This window comes from Arachis ipaensis, chromosome B3, assembly GCF_059453495.1.
Source record: "Arachis ipaensis isolate K30076 ecotype BB chromosome B3, ASM5945349v1, whole genome shotgun sequence".
NCBI lineage: Eukaryota > Viridiplantae > Streptophyta > Magnoliopsida > Fabales > Fabaceae > Arachis > Arachis ipaensis.
In genome coordinates this window covers 51,574,876-51,596,218 of record NC_142438.1, presented here as the reverse complement: position 1 = coordinate 51,596,218, position 21,343 = coordinate 51,574,876, and positions in this window count along the sequence as shown.

Here is a 21,343-nt window from a genome sequence, read left to right as displayed (position 1 = left end):
CAATTCCCTGGACTTTTGAAGGGGATCCTCACATACTAGCTCAAAAGATGAAGGTTGAGAGAAATTTTGCGGATATGGATGTATTGTGGTGAGGTTGTTTTGAGTGGTATGAAATGAATTTTGTGAATTATGGAATGAATTTTGTGGTTGGTGAAATGAGTCGTATGGATCTTGGAGAAAATTTTGTGTTGAGGCAAAATCAAGTGATGAAGAATTTTCAAGTGAAGAAATGGGAGGTGAGGTTGGACAATTTTGCATAAATGAATTGAAGGTATGCTCAAGTGATGATGTCTCTTGATATGTGGAGTATGAATTGTCAAATGCTCTCTGATTTTGGTCTTTCTAAGCACAACTTGAAGAATTGTTGAATTCATCACAGTATGGATCATCTTGTGGCATTAGGGGACAATTTTGCATGAATTTGTTGAAAGCATACTCTAGTGATGATGTCTCTTGATGAACAAAGTATGGATCATCAAGATTCCTTTGATTTTGACTTTCCCAGCCATAATATGAGTAGTTGTTAGACTCATCAAAATCTAGATCATATTGTGTTGCTAGGAAGTGTCCAATTTCAACTGATTGTTTACACTCTTGTTGACATGTCCAGACACCATAAGGGTAATGACATAATTCATCTTGTGGTTCTGGATGATATCTCATGTAAATTGCTTTATCATCTATCATTTCTTGGTGATAATTCTAGCCACCATTAGAATAATGACTTGAATCATTTTGTGGTGGTGGGAAATATCCCATATAATTTGTTTGATCACAAGATGAGTTGAACTCCATTTGAATTTTGTAAAACACATCACCAATGAAAATTGAAATTCATGTATCAGAGAAGAATTTCTTAGTGAGGCAATAACTCAAACACCTTAATGTCACTTAAAACAGAAAATTAAAAAGAACAAAAACAAAGAAAATGCTTAATCTAGACTTCTCACCCACTTAATCATTGTCGATCTATATCAATCCCTGGCAACGGCGCCAAAAACTTGATGAGGGAAAATTAGATTTCCACACAAACTCACCGACAAGTGTACCGGGTCGCATCAAGTAGTAATAACTCACAAGAGTGAGGTCAATCACACAGGGATTGATGGATCAAGCAACTTTAGTGAGGTGATTAGTCTAGTCAAGCTAACAGTGTTGAATTGAATGAAATGGAACTAGCAGAAGATAAATTGCAGTGAATTAAAAGTGCAGAAGAAGTAAATTGGCTGAATCTTAAAGTGCAAGAAAGTAAAAGAGCTGAAACTTAAATTACAAGAAAGGTAAATGACTGAAGCTTAAAGTGCAAAGAATTTAAATTGCTGAATATAAATTGCAAGGGAACTTAAATTGCATGAAGAATAAAAGGATTTGGGTGTTGGGAATTAAAACAGAACTAAAAAATGTGAAGTGCAGTAAATTAAAGAGCTCTCAAATGAGGAAATTCAGAAACAGATCAATTCAGTACCAAAACAAAAATGTAAAAGTGCAGAAGAATCAAAACAGCAAGAAGACTTAGATCAATTTTCAAATCCTAAAGAGAAATTAACAATTTCAATGAAATAGCAAAAACAGAAAGAAATCCAAGAGCTCAATTGCTCTCTCGATCAAAACAGAAAAGAAATTGCAGAGGAAAGAAGATGAAACAGAAAAGAAAGAAAACCCAGATCTGATTTCTAATTCTCAAATTCAAAAAGGAAAATTTAAAAGAGAGCTCTCTATTCTACTCCTACTCCTACTGCTCTCTATTAGAGCTTAACCGAGCTTCAATAATGAAATGAAATTGATGCCTTTATATAGGCTTTACAAAATAAAAATGAAATTGAAATTGAAAACAAATTACAAATAAAATTCCTAATCTAGCTTCTCTTTGTGCCTTTGAGTCATGTTAATGGGCTTTGCTTGCTTTGGATTTGAATGAGAGTGGGTCGGGGGTGTTGGGTGAAGCTTGGGTCAGGGGCACTTGTTCCCTCCAGTGGAGTGCTCCGTTGGCTAAATGAGCGCTACATTCACTTGTCATGTGTGCTTCCTCGTGCGCAAGTCTCCTTACTAGCGTTGCCCTAGTGAACGCTACGTTCACTTTTCAAACGCTTCTCCTTGTGTGCTTCCTTGGTGCACTTGTTTCTTTGCCCAACGTTCACTTAGTGAGCGTTACGTTGAGTATTTGAGCGCTCCTAGTGTGTATGGCCAGCATGAGCTTCCTCCCCTAACTTGAAATTCACGCAAAAGGTAAGAAAGTGAACGTGGCGTTCACTTCCAAAGTGAACGCTAGCCAAAATGTGTTTTTGGGGCCTTAAAAATGTCTATCACTTGTACTTTAATTTCATGCCAAATATAGATTGCTATATATCGTTAGAAAGCTCTGAATGTCAGATTTCTAACCCAACTGGAAGCTCATCATTTGGACATCTGTAGCTCAAGTTATGGTCTTTTGAAGAATGTATGGTCATGCTGTTTTGGAGGCCGAAAATGCTCAATTAGTGAACGCCACGTTCACTTAGTGTTCATACCCTGGGTCGAGTTATCCGACCTGGGATGATTGGTGACAAAGCGACCAACCTCTTCAGGTCAGGCTACCCGATAAAGGCAATAAAGGGCCCAAATAGAGGAACACGACCCAAATCCAAAGGCAATTCAAGCCTATAGAGATAAAGGCGGTTCCCTTGAAGATAAGCTGACTTCACTCGAAATAAGATAAGATAAGATAAGATAACTAACTTATCTTATCAGAAAGGTCAGCCCACACTACTATAAATACACTGGAGCACCCAGGTATAACTCATACTCTGATTCTACTATAAACCTGCTTAATACCCGTGCTAACTTAAGCACCGGAGTCTCTTGCAGGTACCCCCCACCCTCCGGTGACCAAGGATTAGAAGTGCAGCCAGTCCAACAAGTCGGACACAACAACTCTGGCCGCCACCAGCCAGTCAGACATATCATCTCCGACCAGTACAGAAGATCTCGTCCGAGATCGACCTCTAGTTTCAGGTAACCCTCGGAACATTGGCGTCGTTGCTGGGGACCTGGAAGTCATCCCAACACCATGGCGGACGGCCATGACAACGACCACGATTCAGATCTGAAAAATAGAACACCGCACAAGAATGCGGACGCTATGCTAAAGGATACTCCAGAATCCAACGGGGACAAAAACTCATCAAATCCGGAGGTAATAGCAGCACTTCAAGACCGCTTAAAGAAACTTGAAAAAGAAACCCAACAACAACGAGAGGTCGGGAAGGATCTACAAAGAGAGGTACGGCAGTGTCGAGAATTGGAAGATAAACTAATGCAATTAGAAGCCGATCTCAAATCCAAAGCTCCTCGGACTACTCCTGAGGAAAATTCACGCAAAGAACAAGATCCATTCACCAAGGAAATCATGAAAACTAAAATTCCAAAAGACTTCAAACTCCCGGATATGATTTTGTATGATGGCACCATAGATCCCAACCATCATCTCAGCAATTTCAGAAGTAGAATGTACCTCACTGACGCCTCGGACGCCGTTCGTTGCAAAGCTTTTCCAACAACTCTCACAAAAACAGCAATCATATGGTTCGACAACCTACCTCCAAAGTCCATCTCAAACTTTGACGACCTGGCCAAAAAATTCCTAGCCAGATTCTCCATCCAGAAAGATAAGACCAAGCCCCAGTTTACTAGGGATCAAGCAAGGAGATCGGGAGAGCTTCCGCAACTACATGGAATGATTCAACAAAACATGCATGGACATACAAAGCTTGCCAACAGAGGCCGCCATCATGGGACTCATCAATGGCCTACGAGAAGGACCTTTTAGCCAGTCCATATCAAAGAAGTACCCTACCTCCTTAGACGAAGTGCAGAAGCGAGCTGAAAAATACATCAACATGGAAGAAAACGCTCGGTTAGGAGAAACCTCAAAATCTGGGGTCCCCTACCGAGATAAAGACAAGGAATCCAAAAGGAAAGAAGACCGACAAGGAGAGAAAATAAAAAAAATCACAATTACACTCCTCTTAGGGCATCCCTAGTCGACGTATACAAAGAAGTCTGCCATATGAAGAAAATACCCCCCAGCACGGCCACTCAAAGGCAAAAGAGGAGGAGGAAACCAGAATTAATATTGCGAATATCATCGAGTGCGAGGGCACTCCACCAACGAGTGCTTCGATCTAAAGAACATCATAGAAAAATTGGTGAGGGAAGGAAAACTAGATCGGTTTCTAGCCACCCGAGATGACGACCAAAGAAAGAGACGAAGGGACGAAGATATCGGACGAACCGCGCAATCACTTCGTACACCGGAAAGACACATCCATATGATACACGGCGGATTCACAGGGGGAGGAATCTCCAAATCATCCCGCAAAAGATATCTCAAAGAAGTATATCATGTCGAGGGAAAGGAAGAAGCACCCGATATCCCTGCAATCACATTCATTAAAGAGGACACATCCGATATCATCTTGGGACACGACGACCCCATGGTCATCACCATCATACTGGCAAATGCCAATCTGCACTGCACATTAGTAGACCAAGGGAGCTCTGCTGACATCCTATTCAAAATTGCCTTCGACAAGCTCGGCCTAGAAAACAAGGAGCTTAAGGCATACCCGAATAGTCTGTTCGGACTGGGAGATACTCTGGTACAACCGCTAGGATATGTATCACTACATACAACCTTCGGAAAAGGGAACCAATCTAGGACGCTCAAAATAGGCTACATTGTGGTCGACGTGAGTTCAGCCTACAATGCTCTAATAGGTCGGACAACACTAAATCAACTCGGTGCAATAGTCTCGACGCCACATCTATGCATGAAATTCCCAACTACAGAGGGGATAGCCACAATAAAAGCAGATCAAAAGATGGCACGCCACTGTTATAACAAAAGTCTAAATCTCAGAGGCAGAGGAGAAGAGTTTCACACAATTGAGCTTGGCGGAGTTCAGAGACGAGAAGAACTCCGTCCGCAGCCAGAAGGTGAGATAGAGAAGGTTCATATCAGATCCACCTCGGACAAAACGACTAATATCGGCACGATCCTGAGAGGAGACTCAAAAGAATTACTGGTACAATTCTTACGAGATAATGTCGATCTCTTCGCATGAAAAGCCGCATACATGCCAGGCATAGACCCTAAGCTAATGTGCCACAAGTTGGCGGTCTATCCAGGATCTCGGCCGGTACAGCAAAGACGAAGAAAACTTGGGCCAGAGCGATCCCAAGCTGTGGAAGAACAGGTACAAGCATTACTGGAGGCAGGACTCATAAGAGAGGTCAAGTACCCACTATGGCTAGCCAGCGTCGTCTTGGTGAGAAAATCAAATGGGAAGTGGCGAATGTGCACCAATTATACCGATCTCAACGAAGCCTGCCCAAAAGATCCTTACCCACTCCCAAGTATCGACGCTCTGGTCGATGCTTCCTCCGGATATGGATACCTCTCGTTTATGGGTGCATACTCGGGATACAACCAAATCCCCATGTATCCACCAGATCAAGAAAAGACCTTGTTTTTAACGCCAAAAGCGAACTATTGCTACATTGTGATGTCTTTCGGTCTCAAGAATGCAGAAACTACTTATCAAAGGCTAATGAATAAAGTCTTCTCAGATCACATCGGGAAAATCATGGAAGTCTATGTGGACGACATGTTGATAAAGACACAAAGTGAAGAGACATTATTATCCGACCTGGCTCAAGTGTTTGACACTATAAGGAAGCATGACATGCGACTCAATCCCGCAAATGCACCTTTGCAGTAGAAGCGGGCAAATTTTTAGGTTTCATGCTCACACAAAGAGGAATTGAAGCAAATCCGGATAAATGTCAAGCCATACTCAACATGAAAAGCCCAACCTGTGTCAAAGAAGTACAGCAACTCAACAGGAGATTGGCCACCCTATCCAGGTTCTTAGCAGGATCAGCGATAAGATCTCTCCCCTTCTATGCTACTTTAAGGAAGGGAAAGTAGTTCGAATGGACAACAGAATGTGAACAAGCCTTCCAAGACTTCAAGGATTTCTTGGGACGGCCACCTATCCTATCTCGGCTACGAAAAGGAGAACCGCTCATATTATATCTCGCAGTAGAAAGCCGGACAATAGCCTCAGCACTAGTCAGAGAAGACGAAAGTGGGCAACAACCCGTCTACTTCATTAGTAAAGCGCTACAGGGATCCGAGTTGAACTACCAGAAAATAGAAAAGTTTGCCTATACTCTCGTTCTAACATCTCGACGACTTCGCCCATACTTCCAGGCTCACACCATTAAGGTTCGAACTAAGCAGCTCATAAAAGGAATATTGCAGAAAACAGATTTAGCAGGTAGAATTTTACAATGGGCAGTCGAGTTATCCGAGTTCGACCCCCAATATGAAGCTCGGACGGCCATCAAATCACAGTATCTGGCCGACTTCATCGCAGAATTTACAGATGTCCCGGAAATCCCCACAGAATGGAATCTCTATGTGGACAGTTCTTCAAATAAGACTGGAAGCGGCGCAGGTGTGATAATAGAAAGCAACCAAGGAACCCAAGTTGAGCTCTCCCTTAAATTCGGGTTCCTGACCTCAAACAATCAGGCAGAATATGAAGTGTTATTAGCTGGTTTGAAGCTGGCTAAAGAGGTTGGAGCTCAAAAACTCAACATTTATAGCGATTCACAAGTAGTCACCTCACAGATAACAGGGAGCTACCAAGCCAAAGATCCCACCATGAAAAAGTATTTGGATAAAACCAAGGAACAGCTCGGACAACTCGGGGAATACAAGATCTGCCACATACCCCACGAACAAAATGCCCGAGCTGACGCACTCTCGAAACTAGCCAACACCAAACCAGGGGGCAACAATAGAAGCCTCATCCAGGAAATGCTACAGAACCCATCAATCTTGGAAGAGGAAAAAGTCCTAGCCGTAACAAGTTAGGACTAAGGATAGATGACCCCCATAATTAACTACCTCAAAGCAGAAACACTCCCCACAGAAGAAAAAGAGGCAAAGAGATTAAAAAGGGAGGCACAATACTACACTATCATAAACAACATCCTGTACAAAAGAGGGATCTCAATACCATTACTAAAATACGTGCCGACCTCCAACACAAGGGAAGTGCTAGAAGAAGTACACGGCGGCATTTGCGGCAATCATCTCGGAGCACGAGCTCTCGCCAAAAAAGTACTCCGGACGGAATTTTATTGGCCAACTCTACAGAAAGAAGCTACAGAATTTGTAAAGACATGTCCACCATGTCAGAAACATGCCAACTTTCACGTTGCCCCGCTAGAAGAGCTCATCAATGTAACTTCGCCTTGGCCGTTTGCAAAATGGGGACTTGATCTTCTTGGACCCTTCCCCCAGGGATCAGGACAAGTTAAATTCCTCATAGTAGGGGTAGACTATTTCACAAAGTGGATCGAGGCAGAGCCCCTAGCCAACGCCACTGCTCAAAGAAGCCGGAAATTTCTATATAGAAACATTGTCACAAGATTCGGGGTTCCACACTCCATCACCATAGTCAATGGCACTCAATTCACAGATGCAGGCTTCAGAAAATTAATAGCCAACTTGAACATAAAGCACCAGTACACCTCCGTTGAACATCCGCAAGCCAATGGACAGGCCGAAGCTGCCAATAAAGTCATATTGGCCGGGTTAAAACGGAGATTACAAAACGCAAAGGGAGCTTGGGCAGAAGAGCTTCCACAAGTTCTACGGGCGTATCGGACGACGCCACATTCCACCACAAAGGAATCCCCCTTCCGGTTAGCATACGGAATAGAAGCAATGATTCCAGTAGAGATTGAGGAAGGATCGCCTAGAGTGGTTCATTACAATGAGGGAGCAAACTTCCAACTTCAAAGGGAAGAGCTTGACCTACTACCTGAAATCCAAGAAAGAGCTCGGATCAGGGAAGAAGCACTAAAATGTTGAATGGCTTCCAGATATAATCAAAGGGTAGTGCCGAGAAGTTTCGCGGAGAATGATCTCATCCTAATCCGAAACGATATTGGAACAACTCGACCAGGAGAAGGAAAGTTGGCAGCAAACTGGAAAGGACCTTACCGAGTTGTAGAAGTACTTGGGAAGGGCTACTACAGACTGTCCGAACTCGATGGATGAGAGCTTCCCAGATCATGGCACGCCTACAACCTAAGAAGGTACTACAGCTAGAAAAAGTAAAGATCTCACTACTGGATGCACTCTTTTTCCTGAAAAGGTTTTTTAATGAGGCACCAAGTTGAGACTCAGACACTATCTGACTTAAAGGGATGAATTCCCACATGTATATATTTGCACTTTCCTTTGAATAAAATATATTTTAGATATTCTACAAGTCTTCAAGACGCATTAATCTGAAGCATTCATCGTCCGATTATAAAGCAACAGATCGGCATAAAGTGAAAAATAATTTCACTGTACGATCACGATAAAGACAATCATCCGATAAAGGTGAAAACGCGATTCACCTAAAAGACGATCTAAAGATAGCAACCACCTTCTAAAAATTGGCAAAGATGAACACAGAATAATGTAAGAAGTTATCAAAAGTGATCCGGAAAAAGAACCTGACGAGGTCTTATGGATTGCTAAATAATAACTTAAAGACTGGCCGACGTTAAGAAGTCGGACCAAGTCAACCCAAGTTATAAGTAAACCCTGGAAAGAGGTCTGGCCAACCCTATTAAAGAGGATTACTTTCACTTAGAAGGGCCCGACATGACAAGTCAGCTCAAAATGAAAATTTATAAAAAGTAGTCCCTGAAAGAGACCTGACAAAGGTCCAAAAAAGAGGACTACAAAAATAACTTAGAAAGAGGACGACGCAAAGAAGTCGACCTCCTACAAACAAGTTATAAACGTAGTCCCTGAAAGAGATCTGACAAAGATCCAAGAAAGAGGACTACAAAAATAACTTCGAAGAGATTGACATAGCGAAGTTGGTCTCCCAAAACATAAAGTTATAGAAGTAGTCCCTGAAAGAGACCTGAACAAGGTCCAAGAAAGAGGATTACAAAAGTAACTTAGAAGGGCCCGACATGACGAAGTCGGCCCAAAACATAAAGTTATAGAAGTAATCCCTGAAAGAGATTTGAACAAAGTCCAAGAAAGAGGATTACAAAATAACTTGATCCGACATGACGAAGTCGGCCCAAAACATAAAAGTTATAAACGTAATCTCTGAAAGAGACCTGAACAAGGTCCAAAAAAGAGGATTACAAAAGTAACTTTGAAGGGCCCGACATGATGAAGTCGACCCACGTAAAGTGCGAAAGGCTACAAAAAGTAATACTTAGCCAAGACCTCACAAAAGGTCCAAACAAAATAGGATTTTTGTTTGTTGTCTCAAAGGAATCAAAGCCACAAGACTACCAAAAGCCTAGAAAAAGTGCCTAGACGAGATAAAGATCGACATGATACTAAAGGCGCGAAGTTGTGATGAAAACAAATTCAAAAGGGCTACCCAAATCAGCCCCAAGAACTTGAAAGCTATTTTTTGTTTTTTAGCCTAGAGTTGCTAAATAAGCAACTAAACAAGTGTCAACAGTTAGCAAAAGGAAATTTACAAAATAAAGAGTTTAAAAGCTCACAAGCCGGGCTATCTACACAATCAAGATAAAAAGTTCAGTTAAACATCAGAAGCCTTCTCAGTAGCATTAGTACGGGGTGAAGGAGGGCGAGTCTGAATAGGCACAGCATCCACAGTACCATCGTCCCGGTTTAAGATCTGGCAGTCAGGATCAGAAGCGGGAGGGCCGACCTCGGCAGGAGGAACAGCAGGAGCAGACACCTTGGTAGAAGACACAGGGAGGGGATCGACATCATCATCATCCTCGTCATCAGGGACAATCTTACCATCCTTAACAACATTATCCATGCTGAAGAGAGTAAGGTCGGCCTCGGGAGCAATAATCCGAACTTGCTCTTTCAGGTTCTCATAGGCAGCAGTTACGCTGCCAACAAGATGACCCTGGAGCTCGGAGTAATCAGCCCGGGCGTTCTCCAACTCCGCCTTCAGACGCATTCCCTCCCGATAGGATGTAACATAGCTGTCTTTATGCCTCAGTGCAGTGTCCACGACCAGCCTTACAGAAGCTGCCAGAGAAAGTGAACTCGCCTTCTCGTTCTCCAGATCCTTCTCCAACTTGGCTACCTTTACTTTAAGCTCCTCCTTCAGGCCCTTCATCCGATCAAACTCCTGTTTAGCCTCCTCCATAAAGGCTTTGGTGGCGTGGAGAGGAAGATTTTGAGCAGTCCGGTATAGAGCAGCCCCCATATACGCCATTCTATCACTACTTCGAGTTATGAAGTCCAGATGGCGCAGGAGCGACACATCGTCCATAGGAAGGGCACCGTAGGGACCGATTTGTTGATCCACAAATTCAATTGTATTAAAGTCAGGAGCATCAAGGTTGAAAGGCTCAGCTGTTTTTTGTTTCTTGCTGGGAGGAGCACCAGAACTAGAGGTAGAAGTTGGTGGAGGGTCAGCCAGACGAACCCGAGGAGTAGGGATCACCTTCCTCGGTCCAGGAGAACTCGGCACAGGTGGCTTCACTTGCACTTGGGAAGATCCCTCCCCGGTCACCTTGGCTGAGATGTTCTGAGTAGCAGTCGCCTTCTTTGCCCTTTTGAAGGCCTTCATGGATTCATTGTTTTTTGACATCTCTCCAAACACAAAATCAGCCACAGTAAAGGGTTACAATCACAAGATGAGGAAGCCAAAACTAAGAAACAAGTATAGAAACAAGTCAGGCAAATACCCAAAACAGCCCGGACCAGGGATGGGCCATTCAAAAACCTTTTTGTATCAAGATGGGGTGGTGCTCCCCATAAATCCTCAAGAACAACAACAAAAGCACGCTCAACATCGTCAAGCATATCCCAGGAATAGCGAGACACTCTCACATCCTTCTGCCACTCTAGAGGGAAAGAGGGCTCATCATTTTCATCAAGAAAAAAGGGGCGGCCCCCCTCGACAGCACGAACTTTAAAGAAGTAATTATTGAAATCCTTAAAGGACTCATCATACATAGCAAACACTTTATGGCCCTGGGCAGACCTGAACGAAACCCAGGAAGCTTTTTTTTTCAAAGAACCACTAGGCTTGGCGAAAACAAACAGATAAAGGAAGAGAGCCTGAGAAGGTGTTACACCTAACTCTTGGCAAAGTAGCTGAAAAATTTTGATAAAACCCCAGAAATTCGGGTGAAGCTGGGATGGGGCAATATTGCACGACCACAACAGGTCGGTCTCAAAAGCAGTAAAAGGAAAAGTAACATCCAGTTGACTGAAGAAATATTCATAGGCATAGAAAAAGGGACGCTCCCCTTCGATGGAGGTCGGAAAACAAACCCCCTCATCAGAATCAGGAGCAACAAGCTCATAATCCCTCTCCCAGGCACTATTACCACAAATCCTATGACGCTTCCTCAGCTCTATGCAAAATTCAGCATCCACAACAGAAACACACATTAAAACAAGGGAGTCCAGCCAATCGGACATCCCCTCGGGAACTCTGGAAGACATCTCTACAATGTTATGGCGAGAAGACATGAGGCCAACTAATCCTACAATAAGAAAAGAAGAGGGGATTACTCAAAACATCTCGGACAAGGGATAAAACAACTCGATCAATACGATACAGGCGAATAAACAGAAAAGGAAAACCCCAAGACTCAAACCAAAGTCCTGGGGCATCCTTTGGAGGCAGTAACAAAGCAGGGTTTTCAGGAAAAATCTACAACTCGCACCCCAGCATCTCTCAAACAAGAAAAGAAGACTTCAAATAGCAAGCATTTTTTCATCAAAGTAAAACAAAACACAAAAAGTCATCAAAATCACGGCCTTACAGTCTACCAGCAAAAAGCATCCCCAAACATCAAGCACCCTAAGTAGAAACCATCAAAGGCGCAACCTTTTTTCAGAATCAGACAAAAAGCAATCTTTAAATAAAGCAAGGAAAGATGCAGATTTTCTGGGTATCGGTATCAGACAGAAACAACAGAACATGCAAAGCCCTAAAAATATCAAGCAACAGGAAAGGCAAAAAAGGTCATACAGAAGATAAAAAACTCCCAGAATACACATTTCAACAACAATTAAGCGCGACAAAAACAGAAAGATCCAAACTTTCTCTAAAGCAAAATCAAAACTTCATCACAAAGCCAAAGCAACGAAAGAAAAAGAAAATGCGAATGGAACTAACCTGGAGAAGAAAGAAGCTTCGAGGGAGAATGAAGACGTAAAAATGGAAACTGCCCAGAAAATCGCCGAACGACGCTGCAACGCAAGAAAAGCAAAATGTAGGCAAAGGACAGAGAGCGAGAGAGCAAAAGAAGTTACGAAGAGGAGCGAAGAAGGGAAACTGTTTTCTGATCGCAAATTCAAAATAAAAGGCCACAAGGAAAAACGGGGCAATTAATACCAATTAATGAAGGTATTAAACCCTCGCACGTTCCCAAAGCGCTGATATAAAAGCGCGCGCTTTTAGAGGAAAACGTTCTACATTCAAAAGCTGCTACAAAGGAATCGACAAAATGCTTGAGTTCGGCTTCACTAGAGAAGGACCGAAGTGAAGGACTCGACCTCAAAAAAGAAGGCCGAGCTCAAGCAGGGGCACTGTTAATATCCTGGGTCGAGTTATCCGACCTGAGAGGATTGGTGACAAAGCGACCGACGTCTTCAGGTCAGGCTACCCGACCTCTTCTCAAAGAGGTCGGCCAAATCGATAGGAAAACCCAATAAAGGGCCCAAATAGAGGAACACGACCCAAATCCAAAGGCAATCCAAGCCTATAGAGATAAAGGCGGTTCCCTTGAAGATAAGCTGACTTCACTCGAAATAAGATAAGATAAGATAAGATAACTAACTTATCTTATCAGAAAGGTCAGCCCACACTACTATAAATACACTAGAGCACCTAGGTATAACTCATACTCTGATTCTACTATAAACCTGCTTAATACCCGTGCTAACTTAAGCATCGGAGTCTCTTGCAGGTACCCCCCACCCTCCGGTGACTAAGGATCAGAAGTGCAGCCAGTCCAACAAGTCGGACACAACAACTCCGGTCGCCACCACCCAGCCGGACACATCATCTCCGACCAGTACAGAAGATCTCGTCCGAGATCGACCTCTAGTTTCAGGTAACCCTCGGAACACTTAGTGAGTGCTGCTTTGGAGGCCAAAGTTAGCACCAGCTTCTGAAGCCCAAAATTAATGTTCACCCCATACTATTATATATCATTGGAAAGCTCTGGATGTTTACTTTCCAATGCATTTAAGAGCACATCATTTAAAGCTTTACAACTCAATTTATTTTCCTTGGAAGGTGAAGAGGTCAGCTGGCCTTACTGTAGGTTGATACTATGTTCATCTTTGCACTTTCGGAGTAAGTTTTTTCCCTCAGATTTAGTGTCCACCATGTTGTGCCATATATGCTTGGAAAGCTCTAGCTTACTACTTTCTAATGCCACTTGAATCACCTCATTTGGAGTTTTGTAGCTCGAGTTATTCTCATTAGAGTGTAAAGAGGTCAGGGTTGCAAATCCTCTTTGCTTAACTTAGAAGCCTCTTTGAGTTTGTTTCCAACTCTTTTGCCACCTTGAGAGTGTGATTCTTCTTTTAGTACTTTTATTGCTTCTTTTTCTATTATTTCCTACAAAATTTATAAAATCAAAAGATAAAAAAAACTATACCATTTAAGCACAAAAGCATTCAATATTTAAGCACTAATTATCAATTTCTTGTATGAAAAAGCGTAGAAAAACATGACATGATGACATGTCATCAATACCACATTCTCATACAATTAATCACATAATTATTCAATCTTATCTTAAGACAACTAGCCTAATTTTCACACAACATTACATATTACCTAAAAGAAACCAAAACTATATCTTAGCCAATTTTCTCCAAGCTTCCAATTAGGCCACCAAACTAATTCAGCAATTTCCACCTCCAAAGCTCATGTCCAAGAAATCCGATTAGCCAAACCAACTCCAATCAACATGAATTTTAAGCTAGATTCACACAATTACCCAAAATCAACACTAGGGTTCATAGAATTAGACAAACCACAAGGGTTTAGTGATTTCATACCTTGTCCACTATAATTTGGGGTGAAACCCACTAATCACCCAAGCTAGATTACACCTAAACAACCAAAACTTTGAAAATCTCAATTTCTTAAAGCCAAATTTTGAATTTGACATATGGTAGAAAATTAGAGCAATGAATTTAAGTTTCTTACCACTTTGTTCGAATAGAATTGAAATGCTCAACGAGAGGATCGAGTGGCCGCAAACGGCATGAAGAACTAAAGATTGATGGTTTAGAAGTTATAGTAAACTCTCGTTGCAAGTATAGTTACTAAACCAAGCAATCAACCTTTCTTACAAAAGTTTTGGTTGTCACAAGTAACAAACCCCTGATAAAATTGATAACCGAAGTATTCGAACCTCGGGTCGTCTTCTCAAGGAATTGTAGGGAGGTGTTCTTATTATTGGTTAGGAGTCTTGTAAATTGGGGGTTTTGAAAGTAAGGAACCAGTATGTTAAATGATAAGAAAAATAAAATAGTAATAATAAAATAAACTCTTGGCAAGGTATTAGAATTGGAAGTCCTATCCTTATCAATTGTGATGAGAATTGGATTTTAATCCCACTTTGTTAACCTCTAACTATGAACGTAAATCAAGTGGATTATTTAGCTTAATCCTCAGGTCCTAGTCAATTCCTATGGAAAGACTAGAATTATTGGAGCAACTCCCAATTTCAACCACTGCTTTATTTGATAGCTCAAGCGTTACCAATTACTTAACCAGAGCCAAAAGGAAGAAATTATCTAAATTAAATTAAAAGCAATCTTAAATAGAATAAAACAATCATAAATCTGAAATACCTCAAATTGCATTTAAACATAAATTTAAGTCCTAACATGGAAAGATTTATAAATCAAATGGGCAGCATAAGTAATTAACAGATAAAAGTATTAGAGTATCTAAAAGTAGAAGAGAAATATAAATTGAAGAACATTGAACCTGAAATTGAGAAATAACCATAAACTGAGAGGAATCCTAATTCTAAAAATCTAAATCCTAAATCCTAAGAGAGAGGTCTAAAATCTACATCTAAAACTAAAATTATGAATTATGAGCTCATTCTTATGAATGACTGGATTTCCCCACTTTATAGCCTCTAATCTGTATTTTCTGGGCCAAAAACTGGGTCGAAAACAGCCCAGAAATCGCTGGAGAAGAAATCTGCCACGCTGATTTTTGCCACTGCGACGCGTCCGCGTGGAGCACATGTTCGCGTCACCTAGCGTTAGAGAAACTATGGCATATTATATATCAAATCGAAGCCCCAGATGTTAGCTTTCTAACACAACTGAAACTGCGTTGTTTGGTTGTAGCTAAAGTTATAGCCATTTGAGTGCATAAAGGTCAGGCTGGACAGCTTAGCAATTTCTCCAACTTCTTGTATTCCTTCCACTTTTGCATGCTTCCTTTCCATCCTCTGAGCCATTCCTACCCTGTAATCTCTGAAATCACTTAACACACATATCAAGGTATCTAATGGTAATAATAGAGGATTTAAACATAGGGAACTTAAGGCCAAAGAAGCATGTTTTCAATCAAAGCACATAATTTAGGAAGGCAAATGTAAAACCATGTAAATAGTATGAATAAGTGGGTAAAGAGTTGATAAAAACCACTCAATTGAGCACAAGATAAACCATGAACTAGTGGTTTATCAACCTCCCCACACTTAAACATTAGCATGTCCTCATGCTAAGCTCAAGAGAAGCTATAAAGGGTTGAAGAGGAATGGTAGAATGTATGAAATGCAACCTATCTATATAAATGCAACTACATGCAAAATGTTTCTACCTACTTAATTAAAAGTAAACAAATCCTTCAAGAAGAAATATGAACTGGATTTCACTAATTCAAATCATAAAATAAAGTACAAATAAACTTACAGAAGAAAATAGCTCATGAAAACCGGGAACAAAGAATCGAGCATCGAACCCTCACTGGAAGTGTATGCACTCTAATCGCTCAAGTGTTTAACGTTCGATTCTCTCAATTCTCTACTAACGTTGCTTTCTAAGGCTTGCTCTTCATCTAACAATCAACATAAATTTAATGCACAGATACACATATCAAGAGGTCTTTTAAGGGTTGTAATGGGGTTAGGGTCAAGGTAGGATTGTATTTGGCCAAGTGGACTAAAATCTGAATCCTTAATTAACTTAAACATTCCACCTAACTTAGACAATCCATGTAATTATAATACAACATCTAACTATCCATTAATCATGTTTTCCACATATTCATGCATTCTAATTTCAAGTACAGTACATATGCATTGCTTTCACTACTTACTTTGGGACATTTTGTCCCATTTTTGCTTAATTGCTCTTTTTTTCTTTTCTTTTTCTCACTTCCTTTATATATTTATTTATTTATTTATTTATTTTTTTCTTTTCTTTTATTTTTCTCAATGCATATGATTAAATTATTGGATGCATGAATCATGTCCTAAACATTTCTTTTATATTTTCAGAAAATTCTAACATACTCAATTCTCAAACCAAATGTTTCCAAATTCAACTTCTCCACACTTAATTCATGAACACTCTCATTAGTCTAAGCTAACCAAGGATTCAAATTAAGGACATTATTGTTTTCCGCTTAGAGTTAATGATGTGCTAAAGTAAAGAACAAAGGGGTATAATAGGCTCAACATTGGTTTGCAAAGGATAATGAAAGGTTAAGGCCATATGTGTATGTAAGCTTAGTGAAACAAAGGCCTCAATCATGTAAGTGTATGCATACATCAAATAATGGAAATACAGAATTAAGCAAGACAAAGATCACAATTTTAGAGAGAATAACACACACCAAAAAATAAAATATTGGTTGGTAAAATGCAACCAATCAAGTAGGCTCAAAATCTTACAGGTTTTGTATGTTCAAGCTCTAAACCATGTTCCAGTATAATATTTCTTCAAACAAGTTTAACATTAAATTTTATTCAAATTAGTGAAATGCTCTAAAAGGTTTCTTGAAAAAGAAAATATTACTTCAACCAAGTGGTAAAATATGCACAAAATCAAATAATCATGCAATCAAATATGCAAATGCAACAACTAAATACAAAGAAAATTTAAACATTGGTGTTGAGACAAGAAAGTACTAACCCATGGAGATCGATATCGACCTCCCCACACTTAAAGATTGCACCGTCCTCGGTGCATGCTAAGATGTGCAAGTGGATGGGGATTGTGGTTTCTCAGCTGGGGCTCTTTTTGTTCCTTTCCTTGCCGGTAGTTTGGGAGTAGCTTTCTCTTTACCCTTCTTGGTGGCCATCTTGAAAAGGAAAAAAGAAAGTAACTTTTAAAGCTAAGGGTTAGAGCAAGGAAGAGAGCGGGAAAGGTGGTAATCAATGCACAATAAAGAAGAATGACGTTAACACATGGTCATGACTACATGTGAAAAGTTCATCAATGGAAATATAGCAAGTGCATGTAATAACAATTAAATGCAAGATGTTTATTGGCATGCTGGCAAAGGCATGAGTAGCATAGATCAAGCATTCAATGTCCAAGTTAGATTACCAAGTCTTTCAAACTAGCAATATGTTTGTAATGACAATTATATTGAATGAATATGATATGAAAAAGGGTTTTGTGAAAAGTAAGCATTCAGAGTAGTAGGATAAAAGATACTGAAAAACAGTGCACAATGCCATACGGGCGTTTTCACAAACACATAGCATGCATGGTAAATAATCTAATGAAAATAATAAATTGAACATGCAAGCAACCCTTTAAAAATTAATATATAATAGCCAAACAATTTTGCAACAATCCACAATGACCCAAATAAATTTCCAACACCAATTAAAAGAAAAAGAAAGAAAAAGAAAACATGTACAATGAAAGTAAAAAGAAAGAGAAAGGAAGAAGAAAACATAAAATAAAGAAGAAGAATAGAATAGTAAGGAGGAAAGAAGAAAAGAAAAACCTTGATAATGGTGGAGAGAGAGAGAGAAAGTAGAAAGTGAGAAGGAGGGAAGAAGGAAGAAAGGGGAAGAAAGAAAGAAGAAGGGAAAAGAAAAAGTAGAATTTGGGGAAGAGAAAGATAAGATATTTAGCAAATTAGGATAAGCTGTGCGGTGCAAGCGACGCGGACGCGTGGGGGACGCGTTCGCGCGACTTGCGCTTAAATTAATCGACGCGGTCGCGTCGGTCACGCGGACGCGTGATGCGTTTTGTGCTACTGGCGCGAGGGTAGCCTCGCGCTCGCACAACTCTCTGTTCAAAATTCATTAATGCCAAATTCCAGGGTGACGCGGTCGCGTGGTCGACGCGATTGCGTGAGTGGTCATTATAGGGATATGATGCGGACGCGTGAGCCATGCGTCCTCGTGGTAAGGCTTGTGCGTTCAGCACCAGTCCAGCACCACTCTAGCACAACTTTCGGTCGTGCACCATTCCTTACGTCGATTTCCAGGTCATGCGTCCGCGTGGGTGATGCGGACGTGTGAGAGGCATGTTTCCCATGTGACGCGGACGCGTCAGCGACGCGGTCGCGTGGGATGATTTGTGCCAAAGGCACGCCTCCAGCCACGCTTTCGCATGACTCTCTGTTCACTTTTCTTTTCTCCCTAATGCACTTGTGACGCGGACGCGTCAGCGACGCTGCCGCGTCGCGTACGTGCTTTCCTTTTTTTTATATGCAATTATGTAGCATACAATATGCAGTGCTAATGTAGATGCTATGAATACTTTCAGGTTCAATGAAAATAAAATAAAAATAAAATAAATAACACAAAATAAAATTGAAAAAGAAACGATCATACCATGGTGGGTTGTCTCCCACCTAGCACTTTTAGTTAAAGTCCTTAAGTTGGACATTTGGGGAGTCCTTTGTTATGGTGGCTTGTGCTTGAACTCATCCAGAAATCTCCACCAATGTTTATACTTCCAATGGCCTCCGGGATCCCAAACTAGGCGCAGAAAGCCTTCAAGCAAGGTAAAGCAAGTGACAAGGCCCCAAGAGTGTTGATTTCTAGACTGAATTCCGGGGTCCCAAATCTTGCTTTTGCACCCATCTTCTTGTTGATCATCATGATTCCATCCGGGTAGCAAGCAATCTGAATTCTCACTAAAGCGGCCAAACAACTTCCTAGACCCATTCAGTTGAGCTCTACACCAACCTTTGCGTTTAAACTTAAAGCTTCCAACCATGATGAACCTTGCAGGACAATTCTTACCACTGACCATCTTCCTCTTACTCTTTATGCCACAAAGAGCTCTAAGCTGACTATCTGTCTCCAGTAGCCCATATTCAAGTGGAATTAGAAAGCTAAGGGATATGAATTTTACCCACTTGAATGTTGTGAAGGATGATGGTAACTTAGGGGGAGGTATTTCTAATGAATTTGCAAGCTCCACTCCCTTGTGCTCTTCTCTGACAACTTCCACCTCTTTGCAAGTTTCTTCAATATCAACCTTTTCCTCTTGGTAACTTTCTTCCAATTCAATCTCTTCTTCATTGCTCACCAAGGGCATGGGAGGTTGTGCTTCTTCTTTTTGAATCTCCATCTCTTGATCGACCTCTTCCAATTCCTTAACCATGACATGCCTTGGAGGTTGTACACCCTCCTCAACATTAAATGCAAACGTCTTGGAAGGAGGCTCTATGACTAGACTTTCCAATGAAGGTACAGCATCTCTTAAGTCTGCAACCACTTCTTCCTTTTTAATAATTGCTGCTTTGTCCAGTTGTTTAAGTATAAAATCGTACTCATCCTCGATGATTTTCTTTCCATGACAACTTCTTTCAACTACTCTTTCATCTTCAAGGGTCTCTCCTACCTTTACCCGTAGGGCCTCCTCTAGCTCCTTATGAAGTATGGATTCACGAAGATGATTCCTTCTTTCCTGTTCCATATCAATAGCATAATTGGGATCATCTTGCTCTTGGATTGATGGATGTCGGTGCTCTCCCATGGAGGGTGGTGATGGGATAAAAAGATCATTACGTGGTTGAAAAGGAAGTGCACTAGAGCTTGAGGATTGAATATTGGAGGTAGAGGGTTGGTTCATGCGGGATATAAGATTTTAGAGTGTAGAGGTGAGACCAATGATGTTATAGATGAGTGTATTGTTATCTAATGGAGGTTGGGGTGGATCTATGTACGGTTCATTTGGTTCATAGGATGGTTGGAATGGTGGATGTGGGTTAGGGTCATATGGAGGTAAATGGTGTAAAGGGGCTTGTGAGTTTGGTGGTCCAAAGTCATGTTGAGGAGAGGGTTTATAGGCATATGGTGGTGGTTGTTGATAGTCCATTGGGGGTGGTTGTTGCCATGAGGGTTGATCAAATCCTTATGGCTCCTCCCATCTTTGATTGTTCCAACCTTGATGCCTATTCTCATTGTAATTTCTTCTTCCTGCAACATAATTGTAACCAGACTCATAGCCAAAGGGGTGAGAGTTCATAGTAATAAATAAAAATTAAAAACAAAAATAAAAACAAATTTAAATTAAAAGGTTATTGAAATTTAAATTTTGAATTTGAAAATTAAAATTTGAAATTTGAAATTTAAATTTTGAAATTTGAATTTTGAAATTTGAAATTTGAAATTTGAATTTTAAAATTTTAAATTTTGATTTTTGAATTTTAGAATTTAAATATTGAAATTTGAAATTTGATTTTGAAATAAGATAAGATAAGATTTTGAAAAAGATATGATTTTTGAAAAAGATTTGAATTTTGAAATTTAAAACTAAGATAAGATAAGATAAAAATTTTAAAATCAAAATCTGAATTTTTTTTTATTTTTTTTTTTGATAATTTCGAAAATTCAACTAAAATAAAGAGAAAATATATTTTTGAATTAAATGAGGAAAGAGAAAAATAATAAAATGATACCAAACTTAAAATTTTTAGATCAAAACGAAGAAAACAACTAAAAACAATTTGAAGGTCAAGATGAACACGAAGAACAACTTGAAGATCAAGATGGACACCAAGAAAAAAAAAATTTTTTTTGAAAAATTTTTAATAACTAAATAAAAACCAATAACCTCTTAATTTACAAAAAAAAAAATAAAAACAAAAATAAAAACAAATAAACAAGCAAAAAGCAAATATTTACAATAACAAATAATAAGGCACACGTTCGCAATTCTCCGGTAACGGCGCCATTTTGAAGAACTAAAGATTGATGGTTTAGAAGTTATAGTAAACTCTCGTTACAAGTATAGTTACTAAACCAAGCAATCAACCTTTATTACAAAAGTTTTGGTTGTCACAAGTAACAAACC